Source organism: Ursus arctos, unplaced genomic scaffold, assembly GCF_023065955.2.
Source record: "Ursus arctos isolate Adak ecotype North America unplaced genomic scaffold, UrsArc2.0 scaffold_5, whole genome shotgun sequence".
In the NCBI taxonomy this organism is placed as follows: domain Eukaryota; kingdom Metazoa; phylum Chordata; class Mammalia; order Carnivora; family Ursidae; genus Ursus; species Ursus arctos.
In genome coordinates this window covers 56,308,293-56,319,135 of record NW_026623067.1, presented here as the reverse complement: position 1 = coordinate 56,319,135, position 10,843 = coordinate 56,308,293, and positions in this window count along the sequence as shown.

Here is a 10,843-nt window from a genome sequence, read left to right as displayed (position 1 = left end):
CTTGGGCAGAAAGAGTCTTGGGGAGTGGCTGCTGCTCTATACTCGGGAGTTGGGGAGAATTCAAGGGAGGTTTCAAAAGAACTTTCACACGCTAAAGAGGACCGACCCGTAAGACGCCCACAAGGTACTGAAGTCCTTGCCATTGGCAAGGCTGTTTTCCCCTCTAGCAGGGCGTCATCGCGACGGCAGTGGACAGGGTCCTGGAGACGGTCTCACGTGTCCCACCCGGGAGTGGGGGGAGGTGGCAGGTCAGCTGATGCCTTCTCCTCAGCCAGCCTTCCGCTCCCTCGTCAAAGGTCTAGCCAGGATAGGAGGCCCCGACTCCCCCGACGAGGCCCACGCTCGGGACTACGTGACCAGGCTCACAGAAATCCCAGACGCGGAGAGAGGCTGAGGCAACAAACCCAGAGAGAAGGGAACAGAAGACGGACGTAAGTTTTGAATGTAGGTGAGGTTTGGTGGGGTGAGGTCCGGAGCTGACGGCCGAGAAAGAATTCCTTTGAGATGTCTTTGGTGCAAAAAGGTGGTTTCATTAACGCACGGGGACAAGACCCGCGGACAGAAGGAGCTGCTACTCGGGGGCTGGGTGACTGACAATGCACTTGGAAGTTGGGGGAAATGAGGAAAAGTGAGGTTTCCAAAAGAACTTTCATATGCTGAAGAGGACCTACAGGATACTGGAGGTCTTGCCACCAAGTTCAGGTCGTTTTTCCCTCTAATAAAGCATTGACATTGAGACAGTTGGGAGTTTCCTTCTGGAAGTTAGGGATTTATAAGAAAAAAGCATTCTTGTCAATAACCTAAGACATTTTGTAACTGAGGGAGACTCGAGTCCGGCTGGACTGTGACCTGTTAGCCATTTGTTTTCCCTTCCCTTAGCATTAGGGCAGCCAGGAGTACCTGAGGAATGTCACACGTACCCCACTAGGGCGTTGGGCGCGGGGGGGGGGGGGGTTGCAAGGTGTCAGCGTATGCTTGCCCTCAGCTCGCCTTCTGCTACCTCACCAGAGACCACCTCGTTACGACTTAAATGTCAGAGATGAGATACCCCTAGGACAGTTACAGCTGGACCACTAAAAATTACCCAACTTCAAAGGAAAAGTAAACACGGTTCCATCAGTGGTAGAGACGTCAAGAAGATTTCAGTTCCCTGGTCAGTTTTCAATAAAAAGCTGCCAGTGAAAGCCCTCAATAGCAACCCATTCAGGACCCCTCTCCGTCTAGAGAGCTTTATTCTTTCCTTTCTGTTCTCACCTTCACTTAATAAACTTTCACTTCACTTCACCCTTTTGTGTCTGATGTGGGAAACGAAGGCAGAAGAAAAATTACTGAATTTCCTTACTACCTAGAGCCCACTGACAAGTCCTCAAAACAAGGAGAGTGACATTCCTCTAGGAACTCAGCTACCTCGATACTGACACCTTCCTAAGGGCAAAAAGCAATCCTATTCGAACCCCCCCAGGGAGTCTACTTGAACATAAAAATTCCTTTAGAAATTTCCTGTATCTCTACCTCCCAAGATACATGTTGCCCATCACCCCCGAAGCATATGACCCACCGATAAACATTTGAAGGGTCCCGCGAAGGAGTTTCAACCAAACAGTAATAAATGACCTTTCCTAACAACAGCCAGCCTCCTCAGGATCCTGGAAACCTGGTTTCCCAAATACCTGGGAGGCTTATGCTGTCCCTAACTCCCTCCCAACCTTAGGATATATAATCACCACCCCTCCCGACCCCAGTGCAGCTCCTTCTGCCCACAGGTTCTGTCCCCGTGCTTTAATAAAATCACCTTTTTGCACCAAAGACGTCTCAAGAATTCTTTCTTGGCCGTCGGCTTCGAACCCTAACGTTCTTCTTTACATCATCGTCCATAAGATTCATTCTTCAACTCCGTGAGACAAGAAGTCTGCAATCCTGCAACAGTGTGATTTTCTTCACTCTGCCAGGAGAAAGGTAAGGGGAAATCAAAGAAGGATAGATGAAACAAACAGAATCCCATGACAAAAAAGAATGCCACCCCCTTGTAATTCAGGTATGAGTGATGTGGTTTTGGAATATAGGTGAGGTTTGGTGGGGTGAGGTCCAGAGCCAACGACCAAGGAAGAATTCTTGAGACGTCTTTGGTGCAGAATGTCGGTTTATTACAGCACGGGGACAGGACCCGTGGGCAGAACGAGCTGCTGCACCGGGGTTGTGAGGGGTGGCTGATTATATACTCGGGAGTTGGGGCAAGTAAGGAAAAGGGAGGGTTTCAAAAGAACTTTATATGCTAAAGTAGATTTACAAGATCCTGGAGGCCTTGCCATAGTCAAGTTCAGGTTGTTTTCCCCCCTCTAGCAAGGCATTAACATTAAGAGAGAGTGGGGAGATTCCTGGAAGAATGTCACACGTGTCCCACCCAGGAGTGGGGGGTGAGGGGAGGTGGCAGGGTGTCAGCTTACGCTTTCTCTTCAGCTAGCCTTCTGCTCCCTCATTAGCACGTCATCTAAAGCCAACTTGTGAAAGCATTTGCTGTTATCATTACCAGGACGCCAACAAATCCCGAGTAGCTTTGAATATACGGTGCAAGTTCCTCTAAGGATTTCTTACTTTGAAGAAATTCACATCCAAACTCAGTAAATGTAATTAAAATTTACCTCAATGCTATGTAGAGCGGTCTTAAACCTTTAACTGTGGTGATGGTTACACAATAAACACTAAAACTTCATGAAATGTACACCTTTAATGGATGAAATTTATCATGCTTTAATAAAACTCAAATTTTACCTCAACGCTTACTTACGAGACTCATCATTATTTTCATACAATTCTTCCTTCTTTCTTTTTCCCCCGACGTGTACTCAGTCATTCGTTTATTTCTCACGATGTGCGCGCTCCAGCCTTGAGTCGGCCGGGACGGCTCATGGCTCCTGGGTACATACAGGTCCTTACGTGGCCACGGTTACAGACAACTGCATAGTTAGGGGACCACGCACACAAGATAAACAGGAACCCTAAAACCCCCAAGCCACTCCAAGATGACATTCTGGGCGGGGGGGGGGGGAATTCTTCCTTACTTCTATTAGTGACAACGTGTATAATTTAAAAATTCAATCTTCAGATTATCTTTTCTCTTGAAACAAAATAGAGAATACAATTAAAGAGATTCTGACTTACCAATATATACAGGCTGGAGGGTGTTGTTTATTTGTTGAACTATGGTTAGTAAATCCAGCTCCTGTGGTTATGATGTGGGACACTAAGGCAAAAAGAAAAATTTCATTACTACCTACCGCCCACGGTCAAGTCCTTGAAACAGGCAGAGTGACATTCCTCTAGGAACTCAGCTGCCTCGATGTTAATACGTTGCTAAAGGAAAAGACAGTCTTAGCCCAACCCCCAGGATCCTGTAAGTCTACCTGAACATGCAGAAATTCCTCTGGAAACTACCTTTATCTACCCCCTAAGATACATGTTGGCAGTCATCCCCCAAGAATATGACCCCCAATATACATCTGAAGGGTCTCATGACTCAGTTTTTACTTCACAGTAATAGATGACCTTTCCTAACAATAGCTAGCCCCCTCAGGATCCTGGAAACCTTGTCTCCCAAATGCCTGGGAGGCTTACACTATCCCTAACCCCTCCCAATTTGAAAATATATGACGGATCTCTACTCAAGACCCTAGTGCAGTGCCTTCTGTCCACGGGTCCTGTCCCCATGCTTTAATAAAACCACCTTTCTGCACCAAAGACATCTCAAGAATTCTTTCTTGGTCATCAGCTCCAAACCACGTTTCCTACAGCAGTTACGCATAAAGTTACCGGGAGTAAGGGGAATTGCATAAAACAGTACTATGCAGGTTTCCTCTGGTACTCAAAAGTAAAGCATTCCCATTTTCATAAACCAAAATAGAATAAAGCAAAGAAGCTATTATCATTAAATAATACAGAAAACTTTTTGAGCTTAGGTTTTTCTGATACCTTAGGACACATCTTGCTAACAAATGCACAAAATACACGAAGATGAAGCACCGATGCTCACAGACAGGTCAAAGCTGCGGCAGCTTGACGCAGAGACGCCGAGTGTAGTTCCCAGGAAGGGGCTCGGGGCGCTGCTCTCGTGGCCCGGACAGCACGGCACTAGAAGGAAGGGCTGCAAAACAAACGCGGAGCCCTACTTTTGCTTCCTGCCTTCTTTATAAAGGGGAAAATCCTCTCCGGATTTCTTTTTTTACATTTATAGATTTATTTTAGAGAAAGAAAGCACAAGCTGGGGGAGGGGTGGGAGAGAAAGAGGAAAAAGATTGAGAGAGAGAGCAGATCCCCCGCTCAGCTCAGGGCAGAACCTGACCCAGAGCTCGGTCTCACAACCCTGAGATCACGACCTGAGCTGAAATCAAGAGTCAGATGCTTACCGACGGAGCCCCCCAGGCGCCCCCAGACTTCTTTAGATTAGAAAAAACAGCTACTGGGGCGCCTGGGTGGCACAGCGGTTAAGCGTCTGCCTTTGGCTCAGGGCGTGATCCCGGCGTTGTGGGATCGAGCCCCACATCAGGCTCTTCTGCTATGAGCCTGCTTCTTCCTCTCCCGGCTCCCCCTATTGTGCTCCCTCTCTCGCTGGCTGTCTCTATCTCTGTCAAATAAATAAATAAAATCTTTAAAAAAAAAAAAAAAAAGAAAAAGAAAAAACAGCTACTAATGTAAGTCTTTCATTGAAGCGGCTTAAATACAAACTTTCAAAAAACAGGGATACTTGCATTTCATCTGCTGAACAAAACACGACTTCTAAGAATGGAAATTAGTGCGCTGTGAGTTGAGTGTAGAGATTACTTACATATATAAACTTTAAAAAATGGAAATTAATAAATTTTGAAATTTAAAAAAAGAGCATATTGAACACCATTTACAAAATACATTCCTATCCACAGAAGTGAAGCTATTTTTAAACTAACTTTTTAAAAAATTCCTCAATTTCCAACGTTAAGGGTCCTAACGGTGGTGTAATAACGAGTGTCTGGGAGTCAAGAGGCTAGGTTAGCCCCAGTTCCACCACCTACAGGGATGTGCTCTCCCCTCACGTCAGAGCAAATTAACTAGCAGGTGAGTCATTTCTCTCTTCAGGGCCACCACCCTCCGGACAGCCCGAGTCCTCCGTTTTTAGGTGTACAAAGCTCTCCTGGTTTCCCCCAAGTCCGTACATGTCCCACCTACCACAGGACGGACAAACCACATGCTTGGTATGGACTTAGGAGGCAGGCAACACATGGTACTTTCTTACACACTACAATACAATCAACTTGTGTTAATATTTATTTGAGAGAGAGCAGAGAGTACAAGGGGGGGGATAGGCAGAGAGAGAGAGAGGGAGAAGCAGGCTCCCCGCTGAGCAGGAAGTCGGATGCGAGGCTCCATCTGGGGACCCCAGGATCCTGACCTGAGCGGAAGGCAGACACTTAACGACTGAGCCACCCAGGCGCCCCCAGCTTGTGTTTTTCAAAATGTAGTACTCAATAAATTTAAGAGTATACGTAGACATTTTGGCCACCGTTTATAAAAGAACTTATAAAATTAAGTCTAACTAGCTAACAAAGACAACCAAACAGAAGCTTGGAGAGTTTCATTCTAATTTCAGCTCTGAAATTTACTAACCACGTGCTCACAATGACCAAGATGAAAGGTGGAGCAGTCATCTTCCCGTAACACATGGTAGTTTTTATAAGGCGTTGGTAGCCTGTACTTTACAATCCTTACAACCGCACAGTCTGCGTGACCACGTGCGTGTGTACGATCCCCACTCAGGGGCAGGAACCCGTCTAGGATAGGGCACCCGGGAAGCAGCTCTGTGCGCCTCCTACGCCTCTGCACGGCCCTCCCGCCTGTCTTATCAGCAGGCCTTAGCCCCTTCCGGCTCGAAGGCTGGTTGCTGAACTGGTACTTCTGCTTCCTACCTTTCTCTTAGCCCAAGGTCAGAGAAAGCAGACCAGCATCATTCCAATCAAGATGTGCAACTCTAGCTGGTGCTGGTCACACGACGGTCTGTGTGCAAGGTGCCACTGGGAGCTGTCCTGTGTCTAACAACCCAGCGACACGAAGCATGGTGGCTCTGAGTGGGAGTGAAGCCGGGATACGGCGCAAACCGAGACAGGTGCCCAGGAGCCATGACCGCCGAGTCAGGGCTCATACTCCTCGGGGACACGGCCATGTGCGCTGTGCACGGTCAATACTGAGTAGGACTGGTTGAGTCCGTGTCTATTCTGATGGGTCAAGGAGCTTGAGTGACCTTCAAAATACTTAACCATCTGGTTTCACGCAAACCTTTGACTGTCTCAGCTGCTTTTCTCCCCCTTTCCCTCGTCCTATTGTTCCACCTCCTTCCCCCTCCTCCTGTTGCCCTCCTCCCTCCCACTCCCCTCACTTTCTTTTTCAACTACAAGATATATTTGTTTCCAAAAATTTAAACCAGGGAGAAGTGAAGTGAAATGTGAAACTCCCTCTCCACTCATCTCCTGACAAGCCCAAACCCAGAGAGATACCGACCGTTTCTAGCTTTTCGTAACTTTCTCTATGCATCTTCGAACAAGTCCACATACAGATTAAGTGGTTTTACACATTTTTTTTTAAGGCTTACACCACACATATTATTTCGCCTATTACTTTTTTCACTCCTCGTAGCCAGCCTTCAGATTCGGTGAGTAAGGCTGTCCATGTGCAAGATGACTTCGCAACGTAAGTAACTGCCCGATTATTCTGTCATTGATCTATGATCCAACCAGCAACTTTTTCGCATATAGTAGGTGTATGACAAATATTCATTACAGAACGAGGATATGAGCCCGATCACACTGCTAGACCCAAGTAGGAGCTTACAGGAAATACAAAGTAGAAAAACATGCTAAATGACAGCAAAGAAGCACATTCAGCCAAACCTGGAGTGTCGAGAATTTTTACAGGACACAGCTTCTTCAATGAGTGAATGAAGAGAGAGAGACACACACAGACAGACAGACGTGGGGGAGGAAGGAATCTATAAATTAAAAATCTTAAGAACCACAACAACTAAATGTAACATATAAACCTTTTTTTAGATCCTGATTCAAACTAGCCAACTTAGTAAAGAGAGAGAGGTGGGGGATGGGGACATTTGAACACGGGCTCAGATACTTGGTGATATCGAAGAATTGCAATTAATCCCTTTTTTTTTTATTAGGAGAGTAGTACTGTTTGTTTTTAAAGATATTCTTATATTTTAGGGTTATACACCAAGAGGTCAGCAAATGACATTATAGGATATCTAGGATTTGCCTTAAAATAATCTAGTTATTAATTCTGAGGAAAAAAGTGGGTGGGAGATGGAGGAAGTATGATTTGGTCTTGTGTTGCTAAATGTTTAACTTACTGCTCTACTTTGGTGTGAAATATCCCAAAATCAAAGTTTAAAAAAATGTTAATGCAATAAATCTGTATTTGGGAGATACAAAGCCATGTAGAAAATACTACTCAATCTAGAATTTAAAATAATTGAAACAGGGGCACCTAGGTGGCTCAGTGGTTTAAGCGTCTACCTTCGCCTCAGGTCATGATCCCAGGGTCCTGGGACTGAGCCCCACATCCTGCTCCTTGCTCTGTGGGGAGGCTGCTTCTCCCTCTTCTCCTGCTGCTCCCCCTGCTCGTGCTCTCTCTCCGTCAAATAAATCTTAAAAAAAAAAAAAAAATGGAAACACTTCATTTTGGAAGCAGGAACTAAACAGCACTGTAATAATCAAAACTCCTGAGTTTTTTAAATAAAACATTTGCATGTGGTATATATTCAATAGTACATGTAACCATTTGTAAGATTTTATTTTTTTTTATTTTTTAAAGATTTTATTTATTTATTCGACAGAGATAGAGACAGCCAGCGAGAGAGGGAACACAAGCAGGGGGAGTGAGAGAGGAAGAAGCAGGCTCATAGCGGAGGAGCCTGATGTGGGGCTCGATCCCATAACGCTGGGATCACACCCTGAGCCGAAGGCAGACGCTTAACCGCTGTGCCACCCAGGCGCCCCCATTTGTAAGATTTTAAATCTTGTTTTGCTTTCCAACTTCCTTTATACACCATTTTACATCATCCCCATGAAAATTACTTTTTAAAGACTTTTTGAGAGAGAGAAGCGAGCACAGGCACAAGCAGGGGGAGGGGCAGAAGGAGAGGGAATCTCAAGCAGACTCTGCATTGAGCGAAGTCTGATGATGGGCTTGATTCCAGGACACTGAGATCATAATATGAGCCAAAAAGCAAGCTTTAGATGCTTAACCGACTGAGCCACCTAGGTGCCCCGAAAATTATTCTAATTACGGGAGATCCAAAACCTCTACTTGGAAAAACAGATCTTACTCTGATATAATAAAACATTTAAGAAACTATTTTAAAACCATAGAATTCAAATTTTTAACAATGTAATCAGGCCTTTCTTGAATAAATTCTGGAGTGTTCCAATACTAGATAGGGAAAGATCAAAACTGAAGATGCTACTCCGATGACTCAGGTTTAAAAAAAAAAGTACAAGCAAAAGATATTTATCTACTTACTCGGGGAACCATCTGGCATGTTCCTTCCAAGGATCATCTCCCTCTTTGCAGTTTCCTAAACATCCACCACAGGAAACCACAGCACAGGGTCCGGTTCAGCTACATGTGAAGGACACATGCAGAGTGCCCAGCAATGGGACGGGATAGTGCAGGAGATGTGTCCCCAGGAGCTCACTGCTCCTTGCATGAGGGAGAGGCACTCCAGCGTCTCTGTCCACACCCTCCGTGGCCGCATCTCTACCCGCAGCCGCATCACCCCTCGGCCAAGGCCATACTTCACATACAGACTGTCAGCTGTTTACATCCACACTCCATTTGGTGCCTAAGGCTGGCGTGTGGCCATCTGAGCTCTCAGGGCCAAAAGAGCTGGGAAGCAGAGAAACCCCAGCACTCAGCAAGTAAAGCACCGTTACAAGACCTAAGTTGTAGTTCTGCCGTGAAGCTTCTGTGCAAACAGGCACATTTCTTAAACTCTTTGAGCCTTAATAAACTCAACTGAGTTGACACGGGGAAGGGGCACGCTGTTGGATTAGAATTAGTGCTTAATTTGCGTTTAGTGCTTAATTAGAAGTCGTTCCTAAGTGATTGCTGTTACTAAAATTCTCATTCACTTCTGTGCTAACATTTACGGCATGGAGAGGAGAATTCAAACATAGTGACATTTTCTAGAGTGAAATGTGCCCTATACATTAGAGTTAGGGAAAAGATCAGAACACCCCGAACCCCCCCCCCCCAGTACTGCAGCAATTAAAAGAATTAAAGAAAGATGGAGGAAAAGCTGAGGAATGCATAGGAAAACTGGGGTCAGGTTGACCTCATGATTTTTTTTGGAGGGCCTTGAGACTGCAATCAGTATTGTCTAAGGTCCAAATTTAAGGAAAAGTAACTTACTTTATAATATATTTGGCAAATAAACTGTTTTGTACAATGAGTTCAAAGTAACTGAAGTTGAATTGTAATAAAACAGACCTTATGCCTAACAGAACACATTTAACAAGTGAGAAAAAATTCACAGAATATTGCAATTCAAATATGGAAACTAGGGGCACCTGGGTGGCTCGGTGGGTTAACCTCCACTCTTGATTTGGGCTTAGGTCAGGAGCTCAGGGTCCTGAGATCCAGCCCCCCTCACCCCCACCCCGTGGGCTCTTGTCTGGAGGTGGACCCTGCTTGGGATTCCCTCTCTCCCTCTGCCTCTCCCTGCCTTAAAAAAAAAAGAAAAAAGAAAAAAAAAAAGACAAATATGGAACCCAAACTTAAAACTCCAGGGAAATTCTTCAGAAAATGACTTCAGGGGCGCCTGGGTAGCTCAGTTGTTAAGGGTCTGCCGTGGGCTCAGGTCATGATCCCAGAGTTCTGGGATGGAGCCCCACATCGGGCTTCCTGCTCAGCAGGAAACCTGCTTCGCCCTCTCCCCCTGCTTGCGTTCCCTCTCTTGCTGTCAACTGAAAAAAAAATCTTTAAAAAAAAAAAAAAAAAAAAACTTCAAAATTACCTATAAAGACAAAGCCAGCAGCTGAGAGGTCCCTTGCAGGCACCGCTTACATGGAAAACGGCCGGTTCTTGGAAGATTCCAGTCTCCCTTGTCTCCCTGGAACCTTGCTTTGTCCCCTCTCAGCTTGTTCTCTGGATTCTTCACTCATGTCATACTGGGCAATGTTACCAACACCGCTGCCCAAAAGGAACCCGCCATTGGATGCACGTGCTTGTGATCTCTACGGGGAGTCTCCGGAAGCGAGCACCACAGAGGACTGAGCCGCAGGAGAAGCTTCTAGGCCCGGGGAGTGACTCCCAGCGCTGCCACCTCCCCGGGCGCCCACACTCTTCCCTGCGCATTGGCGCGTTGAACCTTCCTGCATCGTGTGCCTTCCGCTCCCCTCCCATTTGTGCGGCTTCCCGAACCGCAGCTCCGCGGGGGCTGCAGAGCGCTCCGGCCGAAGCCCCGCCGAGGGGCCTCTCCACCCGGCGGCCATTTTCTGAAAAGCAAGCAAAGCGGCGTGATGAACACTTCTACGTGGCTTCCTAGTCCCCAGACTTCCTCTAAAGATTTTAATTATTTGAGAGAGAGCAGGAGCAGGAAAAGGAGGAGGAGGGGGGAAAGCAGACTCCCAGCTGAGCAGGGAACCCCACACGGGGCTGGATATCAGGACCCTGAGCCGCAATCAGACACTAAACCAACTAAGCCACCCAGGTGCCCCTAGTCCTCCGACTTCCGTCACCCTGTCCACCAGGGCCTCCCACCAGCACGGTCATCTCCGGAGCCCCAACTTGCCTGCTTGCGCTCTCAACA